Consider the following 15,176-nt stretch of genomic DNA (forward strand, 5'->3'; position numbering starts at 1 on the left):
AAGTCTGTAACAGACTGGTGGTCTGTCCGTTAGTCTGTCTGTCAGCCCTCCAGCCTGCTCTGTGGCCTCTCTGTGGGGTCCGGGGTTTCAGTCAGTCTGTCAGTCTACCTTGTGCTGCTATGCTGTTTAGTGTTCCATTCTGTTCTGCTCCTTCCACTGCCCCTCTCTCTTCCTCTCTCTCTCTTCCTCTGTCTCTCTCCTCTCCTCTCTCTCTCGCTGTAACCCCCCTCTCTCTCTCTCTCTCGCTGTCTCCCTCCTCTCTCTCTCGCTGTCTATCCTCTCTCTCTCTCGCTGTCTCTCCTCTCTCTGTCTATCCTCTCTCTCGCTGTCTCTCCTCTCTCTCTCTTCCTCTGTCTCTCTCTCTCTCCTCTCCTCTCTCTCTCGTTGTAACCCCCTCTCTCTCTCGCTGTCTCTCCTCTCTCTCTCTCTCCTCTCTCTCGCTGTCTCTCCTCTCTCTCTCTCCTCTCTCTCGCTGTCTCTCCTCTCTCTCTCTCCTCTCTCTCGCTGTCTCTCCTCTCTCTCTCTCCTCTCTCTCTCTCTCTCTCTCTCTCTCTCTCTCTCGCTGTCTCTCCTCTCTCTCTCTCCTCTCTCTCGCTGTCTCTCCTCTCTCTCTCTCCTCTCTCTCGCTGTCTCTCCTCTCTCTCTCTCCTCTCTCTCGCTGTCTCTCCTCTCTCTCTCTCCTCTCTCTCGCTGTCTCTCCTCTCTCTCTCTCCTCTCTCTCTCGCTGTCTTTCCTCTCTCTGTCTCTCAATGTAGTGGTCCTTCTGTAGCTCAGTTGGTAGAGCATGGCGCTTGTAACGCCAGGGTAGTGGGTTCGATCCCCGGGACCACCCATACGTAGAATGTATGCACACATGACTGTAAGTCGCTTTGGATAAAAGCGTCTGCTAAATGGCATATATTATAATGTCTCTCCTCTCTTTCCTCTCTTTCTCTCGCTGTCTCTCCTCTCTGTCTCTCCTCTCTCTCTCTCTCTCTCTCTCTCTCTCTCTCTCTCTCTCTCTCTCTCTCTCTCTCTCTCTCCCTCTCTCTCTGTCCTTTCTCTCTCTCTTTCTCTCTCTGTGGAGTGCAGACTAACTCTGTTAGTCTAATGTACTGTGTACTACTGTCCTGTCCACTCCTCTGTCCTCTGCTCTGCTTCCTAATGTTCTGTCTCCTCCTCTGTCCTCTGCTCTGCTTCCTAATGTTCTGTCTCCTCCTCTGTCCCCTGCTCTGCTTCCTACTGTTCTGTCTCCTCCTCTGTCCCCTGCTCTGCTTCCTACTGTCCTGTCTCCTCCTCTGTCCCCTGCTCTGCTTCCTACTGTTCTGTCTCCTCCTCTGTCCCCTGCTCTGCTTCCTACTGTCCTGTCTCCTCCTCTGTCCCCTGCTCTGCTTCCTACTGTCCTGTCTCCTCCTCTCTTCTCTCTCCATCTCTCTCTCTCTGTGGTTTAATTCTCTTCCCTTCACTGCTTCGTGGTTTGTTTTGGTTTCAATCGTCTTTGTTAATCAGCTCAGCGCCACTGAAGCTCACACACACACACATACACACACACACACTAATCATTATCTGTGGAGGTGGGGAACACACACACACTAATCATTATCTGTGGAGTTGGAGAACACACACACACTAATCATTATCTGTGGAGGTGGGGAACACACACACACTAATCATTATCTGTGGAGGTGGGGAACACACACACACTAATCATTATCTGTGGAGGTGGGGAACACACACACACTAATCATTATCTGTGGAGGTGGGGAACACACACACACTAATCATTATCTGTGGAGGTGGGGAACACACACACACACACACACTAATCATCATCTGTGGAGGTGGGGAACACACACACACTAATCATTATCTGTGGAGGTGGGGAACACACACACACTAATCATTATCTGTGGAGGTGGGGAACACACACACACTAATCATTATCTGTGGAGGTGGAGAACACACACACTAATCATTATCTGTGGAGGTGGGGAACACACACACACTAATCATTATCTGTGGAGGTGGGGAACACACACACTAATCATTATCTGTGGAGGTGGGGAACACACACACACTAATCATTATCTGTGGAGGTGGGGAACACACACACACTAATCATTATCTGTGGAGGTGGAGAACACACACACACACACACTAATCATTATCTGTGGAGGTGGGGAACACACACACACTAATCATTATCTGTGGAGGTGGGGAACACACACACACACTAATCATTATCTGTGGAGGTGGAGAACACACACACACTAATCATTATCTGTGGAGGTGGAGAACACACACACACTAATCATTATCTGTGGAGGTGGGGAACACACACACACTAATCATTATCTGTGGAGGTGGGGAACACACACACACTAATCATTATCTGTGGAGGTGGGGAACACACACACACTAATCATTATCTGTGGAGGTGGGGAACACACACACACTAATCATTATCTGTGGAGGTGGAGAACACACACACACACACTAATCATCATCTGTGGAGGTGGGGAACACACACACACACACACTAATCATCATCTGTGGAGGTGGGGAACACACACACACTAATCATTATCTGTGGAGGTGGAGAACACACACACACACACACACTAATCATCATCTGTGGAGGTGGGGAACACACACACACTAATCATTATCTGTGGAGGTGGAGAACACACACACACACACACACTAATCATCATCTGTGGAGGTGGGGAACACACACACACTAATCATTATCTGTGGAGGTGGAGAACACACACACACACACACACACTAATCATTATCTGTGGAGGTGGGGAACACACACACACTAATCATTATCTGTGGAGGTGGGGAACACACACACACTAATCATTATCTGTGGAGGTGGGGAACACACACACACTAATCATTATCTGTGGAGGTGGGGAACACACACACACTAATCATTATCTGTGGAGGTGGGGAACACACACACACTAATCATTATCTGTGGAGGTGGGGAACACACACACACTAATCATTATCTGTGGAGGTGGGGAACACACACACACTAATCATTATCTGTGGAGGTGGGGAACACACACACACTAATCATTATCTGTGGAGGTGGAGAACACACACACACTAATCATTATCTGTGGAGGTGGAGAACACACACACACTAATCATTATCTGTGGAGGTGGAGAACACACACACACTAATCATTATCTGTGGAGGTGGGGAACACACACACACTAATCATTATCTGTGGAGGTGGAGAACACACACACACACACACACTAATCATTATCTGTGGAGGTGGGGAACACACACACTAATCATTATCTGTGGAGGATGTATATGAAGCTGGTCTGTTTTCCCAGTCAGGACAGGGGTCTGCTCAGCATGTAGATGAAGCTGGTCTGTTTTCCCAGTCAGGACAGGGGTCTGCTCAGCATGTAGAGGAAGCTGGTCTGTTTTCCCAGTCAGGACAGGGGTCTGCTCAGCATGTAGAGGAAGCTGGTCTGTTTTCCCAGTCAGGACAGGGGTCTGCTCAGCATGTAGAGGAAGCTGGTCTGTTTTCCCAGTCAGGACAGGGGTCTGCTCAGCATGTAGATGAAGCTGGTCTGTTTTCCCAGTCAGGACAGGGGTCTGCTCAGCATGTAGATGAAGCTGGTCTGTTTTCCCAGTCAGGACAGGGGTCTGCTCAGCATGTATATGAAGCTGTGCTGGTCTGTTTTCCCAGTCAGGACAGGGGTCTGCTCAGCATGTAGAGGAAGCTGGTCTGTTTTCCCAGTCAGGACAGGGTTCTGCTCAGCATGTAGAGGAAGCTGGTCTGTTTTCCCAGTCAGGACAGGGGTCTGCTCAGCATGTAGATGAAGCTGGTCTGTTTTCCCAGTCAGGACAGGGGTCTGCTCAGCATGTAGATGAAGCTGTGCTGGTCTGTTTTCCCAGTCAGGACAGGGGTCTGCTCAGCATGTAGATGAAGCTGGTCTGTTTTCCCAGTCAGGACAGGGGTCTGCTCAGCATGTAGAGGAAGCTGGTCTGTTTTCCCAGTCAGGACAGGGGTCTGCTCAGCATGTAGATGAAGCTGGTCTGTTTTCCCAGTCAGGACAGGGGTCTGCTCAGCATGTAGATGAAGCTGGTCTGTTTTCCCAGTCAGGACAGGGGTCTGCTCAGCATGTAGATGAAGCTGGTCTGTTTTCCCAGTCAGGACAGGGGTCTGCTCAGCATGTAGATGAAGCTGTGCTGGTCTGTTTTCCCAGTCAGGACAGGGGTCTGCTCAGCATGTAGATGAAGCTGTGCTGGTCTGTTTTCCCAGTCAGGACAGGGGTCTGCTCAGCATGTAGATGAAGCTGGTCTGTTTTCCCAGTCAGGACAGGGGTCTGCTCAGCATGTATATGAAGCTGGTCTGTTTTCCCAGTCAGGACAGGGGTCTGCTCAGCATGTAGATGAAGCTGGTCTGTTTTCCCAGTCAGGACAGGGGTCTGCTCAGCATGTAGATGAAGCTGGTCTGTTTTCCCAGTCAGGACAGAGGTCTGCTCAGCATGTAGATGAAGCTGGTCTGTTTTCCCAGTCAGGACAGGGGTCTGCTCAGCATGTAGAGGAAGCTGGTCTGTTTTCCCAGTCAGGACAGGGGTCTGCTCAGCATGTAGATGAAGCTGTGCTGGTCTGTTTTCCCAGTCAGGACAGGGGTCTGCTCAGCATGTAGATGAAGCTGGTCTGTTTTCCCAGTCAGGACAGGGGTCTGCTCAGCATGTAGATGAAGCTGGTCTGTTTTCCCAGTCAGGACAGGGGTCTGCTCAGCATGTAGAGGAAGCTGGTCTGTTTTCCCAGTCAGGACAGGGGTCTGCTCAGCATGTAGATGAAGCTGTGCTGGTCTGTTTTCCCAGTCAGGACAGGGGTCTGCTCAGCATGTAGAGGAAGCTGGTCTGTTTTCCCAGTCAGGACAGGGGTCTGCTCAGCATGTAGATGAAGCTGTGCTGGTCTGTTTTCCCAGTCAGGACAGGGGTCTGCTCAGCATGTAGAGGAAGCTGGTCTGTTTTCCCAGTCAGGACAGGGGTCTGCTCAGCATGTAGATGAAGCTGTGCTGGTCTGTTTTCCCAGTCAGGACAGGGGTCTGCTCAGCATGTAGAGGAAGCTGGTCTGTTTTCCCAGTCAGGACAGGGGTCTGCTCAGCATGTAGATGAAGCTGTGCTGGTCTGTTTTCCCAGTCAGGACAGGGGTCTGCTCAGCATGTAGATGAAGCTGGTCTGTTTTCCCAGTCAGGACAGGGGTCTGCTCAGCATGTAGATGAAGCTGTGCTGGTCTGTTTTCCCAGTCAGGACAGGGGTCTGCTCAGCATGTAGAGGAAGCTGGTCTGTTTTCCCAGTCAGGACAGGGGTCTGCTCAGCATGTAGATGAAGCTGGTCTGTTTTCCCAGTCAGGACAGGGGTCTGCTCAGCATGTAGATGAAGCTGGTCTGTTTTCCCAGTCAGGACAGGGGTCTGCTCAGCATGTAGATGAAGCTGGTCTGTTTTCCCAGTCAGGACAGGGGTCTGCTCAGCATGTAGATGAAGCTGGTCTGTTTTCCCAGTCAGGACAGGGGTCTGCTCAGCATGTAGATGAAGCTGGTCTGTTTTCCCAGTCAGGACAGGGGTCTGCTCAGGGATGAAGCTGGTCTGTTTTCCCAGTCAGGACAGGGGTCTGCTAGATGTAATGAAGCTGGTCTGTTTTCCCAGTCAGGACAGGGGTCTGCTCAGCATGTAGATGAAGCTGGTCTGTTTTCCCAGTCAGGACAGGGGTCTGCTCAGCATGTAGATGAAGCTGGTCTGTTTTCCCAGTCAGGACAGGGGTCTGCTCAGCATGTAGATGAAGCTGGTCTGTTTTCCCAGTCAGGACAGGGGTCTGCTCAGCATGTAGAGGAAGCTGTGCTGGTCTGTTTTCCCAGTCAGGACAGGGGTCTGCTCAGCATGTAGAGGAAGCTGTGCTGGTCTGTTTTCCCAGTCAGGACAGGGGTCTGCTCAGCATGTAGATGAAGCTGGTCTGTTTTCCCAGTCAGGACAGGGGTCTGCTCAGCATGTAGAGGAAGCTGGTCTGTTTTCCCAGTCAGGACAGGGGTCTGCTCAGCATGTAGATGAAGCTGTGCTGGTCTGTTTTCCCAGTCAGGACAGGGGTCTGCTCAGCATGTAGATGAAGCTGGTCTGTTTTCCCAGTCAGGACAGGGGTCTGCTCAGCATGTAGATGAAGCTGGTCTGTTTTCCCAGTCAGGACAGGGGTCTGCTCAGCATGTAGAGGAAGCTGGTCTGTTTTCCCAGTCAGGACAGGGGTCTGCTCAGCATGTAGATGAAGCTGTGCTGGTCTGTTTTCCCAGTCAGGACAGGGGTCTGCTCAGCATGTAGAGGAAGCTGGTCTGTTTTCCCAGTCAGGACAGGGGTCTGCTCAGCATGTAGATGAAGCTGTGCTGGTCTGTTTTCCCAGTCAGGACAGGGGTCTGCTCAGCATGTAGAGGAAGCTGGTCTGTTTTCCCAGTCAGGACAGGGGTCTGCTCAGCATGTAGATGAAGCTGTGCTGGTCTGTTTTCCCAGTCAGGACAGGGGTCTGCTCAGCATGTAGAGGAAGCTGGTCTGTTTTCCCAGTCAGGACAGGGGTCTGCTCAGCATGTAGATGAAGCTGTGCTGGTCTGTTTTCCCAGTCAGGACAGGGGTCTGCTCAGCATGTAGAGGAAGCTGGTCTGTTTTCCCAGTCAGGACAGGGGTCTGCTCAGCATGTAGAGGAAGCTGGTCTGTTTTCCCAGTCAGGACAGGGGTCTGCTCAGCATGTAGATGAAGCTGTGCTGGTCTGTTTTCCCAGTCAGGACAGGGGTCTGCTCAGCATGTAGAGGAAGCTGGTCTGTTTTCCCAGTCAGGACAGGGGTCTGCTCAGCATGTAGATGAAGCTGGTCTGTTTTCCCAGTCAGGACAGGGGTCTGCTCAGCATGTAGAGGAAGCTGGTCTGTTTTCCCAGTCAGGACAGGGGTCTGCTCAGCATGTAGATGAAGCTGGTCTGTTTTCCCAGTCAGGACAGGGGTCTGCTCAGCATGTATATGAAGCTGGTCTGTTTTCCCAGTCAGGACAGGGGTCTGCTCAGCATGTAGATGAAGCTGGTCTGTTTTCCCAGTCAGGACAGGGGTCTGCTCAGCATGTAGATGAAGCTGGTCTGTTTTCCCAGTCAGGACAGGGGTCTGCTCAGCATGTAGATGAAGCTGGTCTGTTTTCCCAGTCAGGACAGGGGTCTGCTCAGCATGTAGAGGAAGCTGGTCTGTTTTCCCAGTCAGGACAGGGGTCTGCTCAGCATGTAGATGAAGCTGGTCTGTTTTCCCAGTCAGGACAGGGGTCTGCTCAGCATGTAGAGGAAGCTGTGCTGGTCTGTTTTCCCAGTCAGGACAGGGGTCTGCTCAGCATGTAGAGGAAGCTGTGCTGGTCTGTTTTCCCAGTCAGGACAGGGGTCTGCTCAGCATGTAGATGAAGCTGGTCTGTTTTCCCAGTCAGGACAGGGGTCTGCTCAGCATGTATATGAAGCTGGTCTGTTTTCCCAGTCAGGACAGGGGTCTGCTCAGCATGTAGATGAAGCTGGTCTGTTTTCCCAGTCAGGACAGGGGTCTGCTCAGCATGTAGAGGAAGCTGTGCTGGTCTGTTTTCCCAGTCAGGACAGGGGTCTGCTCAGCATGTAGATGAAGCTGGTCTGTTTTCCCAGTCAGGACAGGGGTCTGCTCAGCATGTAGATGAAGCTGGTCTGTTTTCCCAGTCAGGACAGGGGTCTGCTCAGCATGTAGATGAAGCTGGTCTGTTTTCCCAGTCAGGACAGGGGTCTGCTCAGCATGTAGAGGAAGCTGGTCTGTTTTCCCAGTCAGGACAGGGGTCTGCTCAGCATGTAGATGAAGCTGGTCTGTTTTCCCAGTCAGGACAGGGGTCTGCTCAGCATGTAGAGGAAGCTGTGCTGGTCTGTTTTCCCAGTCAGGACAGGGGTCTGCTCAGCATGTAGAGGAAGCTGTGCTGGTCTGTTTTCCCAGTCAGGACAGGGGTCTGCTCAGCATGTAGATGAAGCTGTGCTGGTCTGTTTTCCCAGTCAGGACAGGGGTCTGCTCAGCATGTAGATGAAGCTGGTCTGTTTTCCCAGTCAGGACAGGGGTCTGCTCAGCATGTAGATGAAGCTGGTCTGTTTTCCCAGTCAGGACAGGGGTCTGCTCAGCATGTATATGAAGCTGGTCTGTTTTCCCAGTCAGGACAGGGGTCTGCTCAGCATGTAGATGAAGCTGGTCTGTTTTCCCAGTCAGGACAGGGGTCTGCTCAGCATGTAGAGGAAGCTGGTCTGTTTTCCCAGTCAGGACAGGGGTCTGCTCAGCATGTAGATGAAGGTATTTGTTCATATGTAAAAGGCCAATGGATACAGACATGTACACTACTGTTTAAAAGTTTGGGGTCACTTAGAAATGTCCTTGTTTTTGAAAGAAAAACTTTTTAAAATGTTTTCATTCAAATAACATCAAATTGATCAGAAATACAGTGTAGACATTGTTAATGTTTTAAATGACTATTGTAGCTGGAAACGGCAGATTTTTTAATGGAATATCTACATAGGCTACAGACGCCCATTATCAGCAACCATCACTCCTGTGTTCCAACGGTACGTTGTGTCAGCTAATCCTAAGTTTATCATTTTAAAAGGCTAATTGATCATTAGAAAACACTTTTTCAATTATGTTAGCACAGCTGAAAACTGTTGTTCTGATTAAAGAAGGGATAAAACTGTCCTTCTTTAGACGAGTTGAGTATTTTGAACATCAGCGTTTGTGTGTTCGATTACAGGCTCAAAATGGCAGGAAACAAAGACCTTTCTTCTGAAACTCGTCTCTCTTCTTGTTCTGAGAAATGAAGGCTTTTCCATGTGAGAAATTGACTGGCCAATAAAAAGCCATATCTCAGACTGGCCAATAAAAAGTCATATCTCAGACTCGCCAATAAAAAGCCATATCTCAGACTGGCCAATAAGAAGACATATATCTCAGACTGGCCAATAAAAAGCCATATCTCAGACTCACCAATAAAAAGCCATATCTCAGACTGGCCAATAAGAAGACATATATCTCAGACTGGCCAATAAAAAGCCATATCTCAGACTGGCCAATAAAAAGCCATATCTCAGACTGGCCAATAAGAAGACAAGATTAAGACGGGCAAAAGAACACAGACACTGGACAGAGGAACAAGGACCTTTATAAGTGACCCCAAACGTTTGAACGGTAGCGTGTGTGTTTTAGTTGTCGTCCTTGGAGAGAGGGCTGCTCTACTCACCTGGAACCTATGTTGTTTGGTATGATGTTTTCAACAGGCCCCAGACCTAGAGGGACACCTGGGATTCTGGGACATTTTATCAGTCAAATGAAGATAAGGGACTGAGGATAATCTCAGACTTGGAGGGAGGGAGGGAGGGAGGGAGGGAGGGAGGGAGGGAGGGAGGGAGGGAGGGAGGGAGGGAGGGAGGGAGGGAGGGAGGGAGGGAGGGAGGTAAGGTACAGAGCTAACAGTAACAGAGAGGGAATGGACTTATAACTGCAGCCTCTCACTGAATATTTATCATTTCATACTGTATCGTATGAAAACAGTGCACTCTAGTTTAATATTTATGATTCTATACTGTTGTTCACTCTAGTTTAATATTTATGATTCTATGCTGTACCGTATGAGGGGAGTTCTCTCTAGTTGAATATTTATTATTCTATACTGTAGTTCACTCTAGTTTAATATTTATGATTCCATACTGTAGTTCACTCTAGTTTAATATTTATGATTCTATACTGTAGTTCACTCTAGTTTAATATTTATTATTCTATACTGTAGTTCACTCTAGTTTAATATTTATTATTTCATACTGTAGTTCACTCTAGTTTAATATTTATGATTCTATACTGTAGTTCACTCTAGTTTAATATTTATGATTCTATACTGTAGTTCACTCTAGTTTAATATTTATTATTCTATACTGTAGTTCACTCTAGTTTAATATTTATTATTTCATACTGTAGTTCACTCTAGTTTAATATTTATGATTCTATACTGTAGTTCACTCTAGTTTAATATTTATGATTCTATACTGTAGTTCACTCTAGTTTAATATTTATGATTCTATACTGTAGTTCACTCTAGTTTAATATTTATGATTCTATACTGTAGTTCACTCTAGTTTAATATTTATGATTCTATACTGTTGTTCACTCTAGTTTAATATTTATGATTCTATACTGTAGTTCTTTCTAGTTTAATATTTATGATTCTATGCTGTACCGTATGAGGGGAGTTCACTCTAGTTGAATATTTATGATTCTATACTGTAGTTCTTTCTAGTTTAATATTTATGATTCTATGCTGTACCGTATGAGGGGAGTTCACTCTAGTTGAATATTTATGATTCTATACTGTAGTTCACTCTAGTTTAATATTTATGATTCTATGCTGTACCGTATGAGGGGAGTTCACTCTAGTTGAATATTTATTATTCTATACTGTAGTTCACTCTAGTTTAATATTTATGATTCTATACTGTAGTTCACTCTAGTTGAATATTCATGATTCTATACTGTAGTTCACTCTAGTTTAATATTTATGATTCTATACTGTAGTTCACTCTAGTTTAATATTTATGATTCTATACTGTAGTTCACTCTAGTTTAATATTTATGATTCTATACTGTAGTTCACTCTAGTTTAATATTTATGATTCTATACTGTAGTTCTTTCTAGTTTAATATTTATGATTCTATGCTGTACCGTATGAGGAGGGTTCACTCTAGTTTAATATTTATGATTCTATACTGTAGTTCTCTCTAGTTTCATATTCATGATTCTATACTGTAGTTCACTCTAGTTTAATATTCATGATTCTATACTGTAGTTCTCTCTAGTTTAATATTCATGATTCTATACTGTAGTTCTCTCTAGTTTAATATTCATGATTCTATACTGTAGTTCTCTCTAGTTGAATATTCATGATTCTATACTGTAGTTCTCTCTAGTTGTGGCCTGGTTTCATCTGATGGAAGAGCAGGCGGTGCTGATGAATCAGTTCTAGAGCCTGCAAGCTGCCTTCTGTAACTGGCCTATATATCTCCAAGGCATCCAGTATTGACACACATACTGTAACTAATGATCTAGTATGAGTTTCTCCTGTCTCTTAGTCCTCAGTTAGCCCTCTGGATGAACAACACAGTCTGACAGTGAGACTGTAGTTTCTCCTGTCTCTTAGTCCTCAGTTAGCCCTCTGGATGAACAACACAGTCTGACAGTGAGACTGTAGTTTCTCCTGTCTCTTAGTCCTCAGTTAGCCCTCTGGATGAACAACACAGTCTGACAGTGAGACTGTAGTTTCTCCTGTCTCTTAGTACTCAGTTAGCCCTCTGGATGAACAACACAGTCTGACAGTGAGACTGTAGTTTCTCCTGTCTCTTAGTCCTCAGTTAGCCCCTGGATGAACAACACAGTCTGACAGTGAGACTGTAGTTTCTCCTGTCTCTTAGTACTCAGTTAGCCCTCTGGATGAACAACACAGTCTGACAGTGAGACTGTAGTTTCTCCTGTCTCTTAGTCCTCAGTTAGCCCTCTGGATGAACAACACAGTCTGACAGTGAGACTGTAGTTTCTCCTGTCTCTTAGTCCTCAGTTAGCCCTCTGGATGAACAACACAGTCTGACAGTGAGACTGTAGTTTCTCCTGTCTCTTAGTACTCAGTTAGCCCTCTGGATGAACAACACAGTCTGACAGTGAGACTGTAGTTTCTCCTGTCTCTTAGTCCTCAGTTAGCCCTCTGGATGAACAACACAGTCTGACAGTGAGACTGTAGTTTCTCCTGTCTCTTAGTCCTCAGTTAGCCCTCTGGATGAACAACACAGTCTGACAGTGAGACTGTAGTTTCTCCTGTCTCTTAGTCCTCAGTTAGCCCTCTGGATGAACAACACAGTCTGACAGTGAGACTGTAGTTTCTCCTGTCTCTTAGTCCTCAGTTAGCCCTCTGGATGAACAACACAGTCTGACAGTGAGACTGTAGTTTCTCCTGTCTCTTAGTCCTCAGTTAGCCCTCTGGATGAACAACACAGTCTGACAGTGAGACTGTAGTTTCTCCTGTCTCTTAGTCCTCAGTTAGCCCTCTGGATGAACAACACAGTCTGACAGTGAGACTGTAGTTTCTCCTGTCTCTTAGTCCTCAGTTATCCCTCTGGATGAACAACACAGTCTGACAGTGAGACTGTAGTTTCTCCTGTCTCTTAGTCCTCAGTTAGCCCTCTGGATGAACAACACAGTCTGACAGTGAGACTGTAGTTTCTCCTGTCTCTTAGTCCTCAGTTAGCCCTCTGGATGAACAACACAGTCTGACAGTGAGACTGTAGTTTCTCCTGTCTCTTAGTCCTCAGTTAGCCCTCTGGATGAACAACACAGTCTGACAGTGAGACTGTAGTTTCTCCTGTCTCTTAGTACTCAGTTAGCCCTCTGGATGAACAACACAGTCTGACAGTGAGACTGTAGTTTCTCCTGTCTCTTAGTCCTCAGTTAGCCCTCTGGATGAACAACACAGTCGGACAGTGAGACTGTAGTTTCTCCTGTCTCTTAGTCCTCAGTTAGCCCTCTGGATGAACAACACAGTCTGACAGTGAGACTGTAGTTTCTCCTGTCTCTTAGTCCTCAGTTAGCCCTCTGGATGAACAACACAGTCTGACAGTGAGACTGTAGTTTCTCCTGTCTCTTAGTCCTCAGTTAGCCCTCTGGATGAACAACACAGTCTGACAGTGAGACTGTAGTTTCTCCTGTCTCTTAGTCCTCAGTTAGCCCTCTGGATGAACAACACAGTCTGACAGTGAGACTGTAGTTTCTCCTGTCTCTTAGTCCTCAGTTAGCCCTCTGGATGAACAACACAGTCTGACAGTGAGACTGTAGTTTCTCCTGTCTCTTAGTCCTCAGTTATCCCTCTGGATGAACAACACAGTCTGACAGTGAGACTGTAGTTTCTCCTGTCTCTTAGTCCTCAGTTAGCCCTCTGGATGAACAACACAGTCTGACAGTGAGACTGTAGTTTCTCCTGTCTCTTAGTCCTCAGTTAGCCCTCTGGATGAACAACACAGTCTGACAGTGAGACTGTAGTTTCTCCTGTCTCTTAGTCCTCAGTTAGCCCTCTGGATGAACAACACAGTCTGACAGTGAGACTGTAGTTTCTCCTGTCTCTTAGTCCTCAGTTAGCCCTCTGGATGAACAACACAGTCTGACAGTGAGACTGTAGTTTCTCCTGTCTCTTAGTCCTCAGTTAGCCCTCTGGATGAACAACACAGTCTGACAGTGAGACTGTAGTTTCTCCTGTCTCTTAGTCCTCAGTTAGCCCTCTGGATGAACAACACAGTCTGACAGTGAGACTGTAGTTTCTCCTGTCTCTTAGTCCTCAGTTAGCCCTCTGGATGAACAACACAGTCTGACAGTGAGACTGTAGTTTCTCCTGTCTCTTAGTCCTCAGTTAGCCCTCTGGATGAACAACACAGTCTGACAGTGAGAGTAGTTTCTCCTGTCTCTTAGTCCTCAGTTAGCCCTCTGGATGAACAACACAGTCTGACAGTGAGACTGTAGTTTCTCCTGTCTCTTAGTCCTCAGTTAGCCCTCTGGATGAACAACACAGTCTGACAGTGAGACTGTAGTTTCTCCTGTCTCTTAGTCCTCAGTTAGCCCTCTGGATGAACAACACAGTCTGACAGTGAGACTGTAGTTTCTCCTGTCTCTTAGTCCTCAGTTAGCCCTCTGGATGAACAACACAGTCTGACAGTGAGACTGTAGTTTCTCCTGTCTCTTAGTCCTCAGTTAGCCCTCTGGATGAACAACACAGTCTGACAGTGAGACTGCATGTGTGAGTTATTGATGACTCTGTATACAACATTCAATGACAGGAGGACTCTAATTGAGTGGGAGAGTTAACCTGTCCTGTCTGTTCTGCTCTGTCTCACTCCCTCCTCCTGTCCTGTCTGTTCTGCTCTGTCTCACTCCCTCCTCCTGTCCTGTCCTCCCTCATCTAGCCCTGTCCTGTCTGTTCTGCTCTCTGTCTCACTCCCTCCTCCTGTCCTGTCTGTTCTGCTCTGTCTCACTCCCTCCTCCTGTCCTGTCTGTTCTCCTCTCTGTCTCACTCCCTCCTCCTGTCCTGTCCTCCCCTGTCTAGCCCTCCCCTGTTTGTTCTGCTCTGTCTCACTCCCTCCTCTTGTCCTGTCCTCCCCTGTCTAGCCCTGTCCTGTCTGTTCTGCTCTGTCTCACTCCCTCCTGCTGTCCTGTCTGTTCTGCTCTCTGTCTCACTCCCTCTTCCTGTCCTGTCCTCCCCTGTTTAGCCCGCTCCTGTCTGTTCTGCTCTGTCTCACTCCCTCCTGCTGCCCTGTCTGTTCTCCTCTCTGTCTCACTCCCTCCTCCTGTCCTGTCCTCCCCTGTCTAGCCCTGTCCTGTCTGTTCTGCTCTGTCTCACTCCCTCCTGCTGTCCTGTCTGTTCTGCTCTCTGTCTCACTCCCTCCTCCTAAATCAAATCAAATCAAATGTTATTTGTCACATACACATGGTTAGCAGATGTTAATGCGAGTGTAGCGAAATGCTCCTATCCTATCCTCCCCTGTCTGTTATCAAACCAATGTGATGAACTCTCCAACCCTCTGCCCACATGTTGTCTGGCTAGTCTGAAAGCTCTGCCAGAGGGAATGGGTGTACAGGGTGACTGGGTTCCCACCAACTGTTTGTTAGATACTGTGTTTGAGGCATTGCAGTAGCATGAACTTCTGATGCATGTTATCTAATGAATTATTGTCAGAGATTCATTCCTGTCCCAATGTTTGTGCCACGATAGGGTATTGTGTGGGTATGGGTTGGTATGGGTATGGTATGTTTCGGTATGGTATGTTATGGTATGGTATGTTATGGTATGGTTTGGTATGGTATGGTTTGGTATGGTATGTTATGGTATGGTATGGTATGTTATGGTATGGTATGTTATGGTATGGTTTGGTATGGTATGGTTTGGTATGGTATGTTATGGTATGGTATGGTATGGTATGGTATGGTATGGTTTGGTATGGTATGTTATGGTATGGTATGGTTTAGTATGGTATGGTTTGGTATGGTATGGTTTGTTATGGTATGGTATGTTATGGTTTGGTATGGTTTAGTATGGTATGGTTTAGTATGGTATGGTTTGTTATGGT

The 15,176-nt window shown here is 47.2% G+C and overlaps 1 protein-coding gene across 7 annotated transcripts in view; it reads left to right on the forward strand.

The window, feature by feature from the left end:
* Positions 1–15,176, forward strand: part of LOC124021823 (protein MTSS 1-like) — a 50,013-nt gene that overhangs the window by 9,031 nt on the left and 25,806 nt on the right. The window lies entirely within an intron of this gene.

This window comes from Oncorhynchus gorbuscha, unplaced genomic scaffold (genome assembly GCF_021184085.1).
Source record: "Oncorhynchus gorbuscha isolate QuinsamMale2020 ecotype Even-year unplaced genomic scaffold, OgorEven_v1.0 Un_scaffold_1229, whole genome shotgun sequence".
NCBI classification, from domain to species: Eukaryota; Metazoa; Chordata; class Actinopteri; order Salmoniformes; family Salmonidae; genus Oncorhynchus; species Oncorhynchus gorbuscha.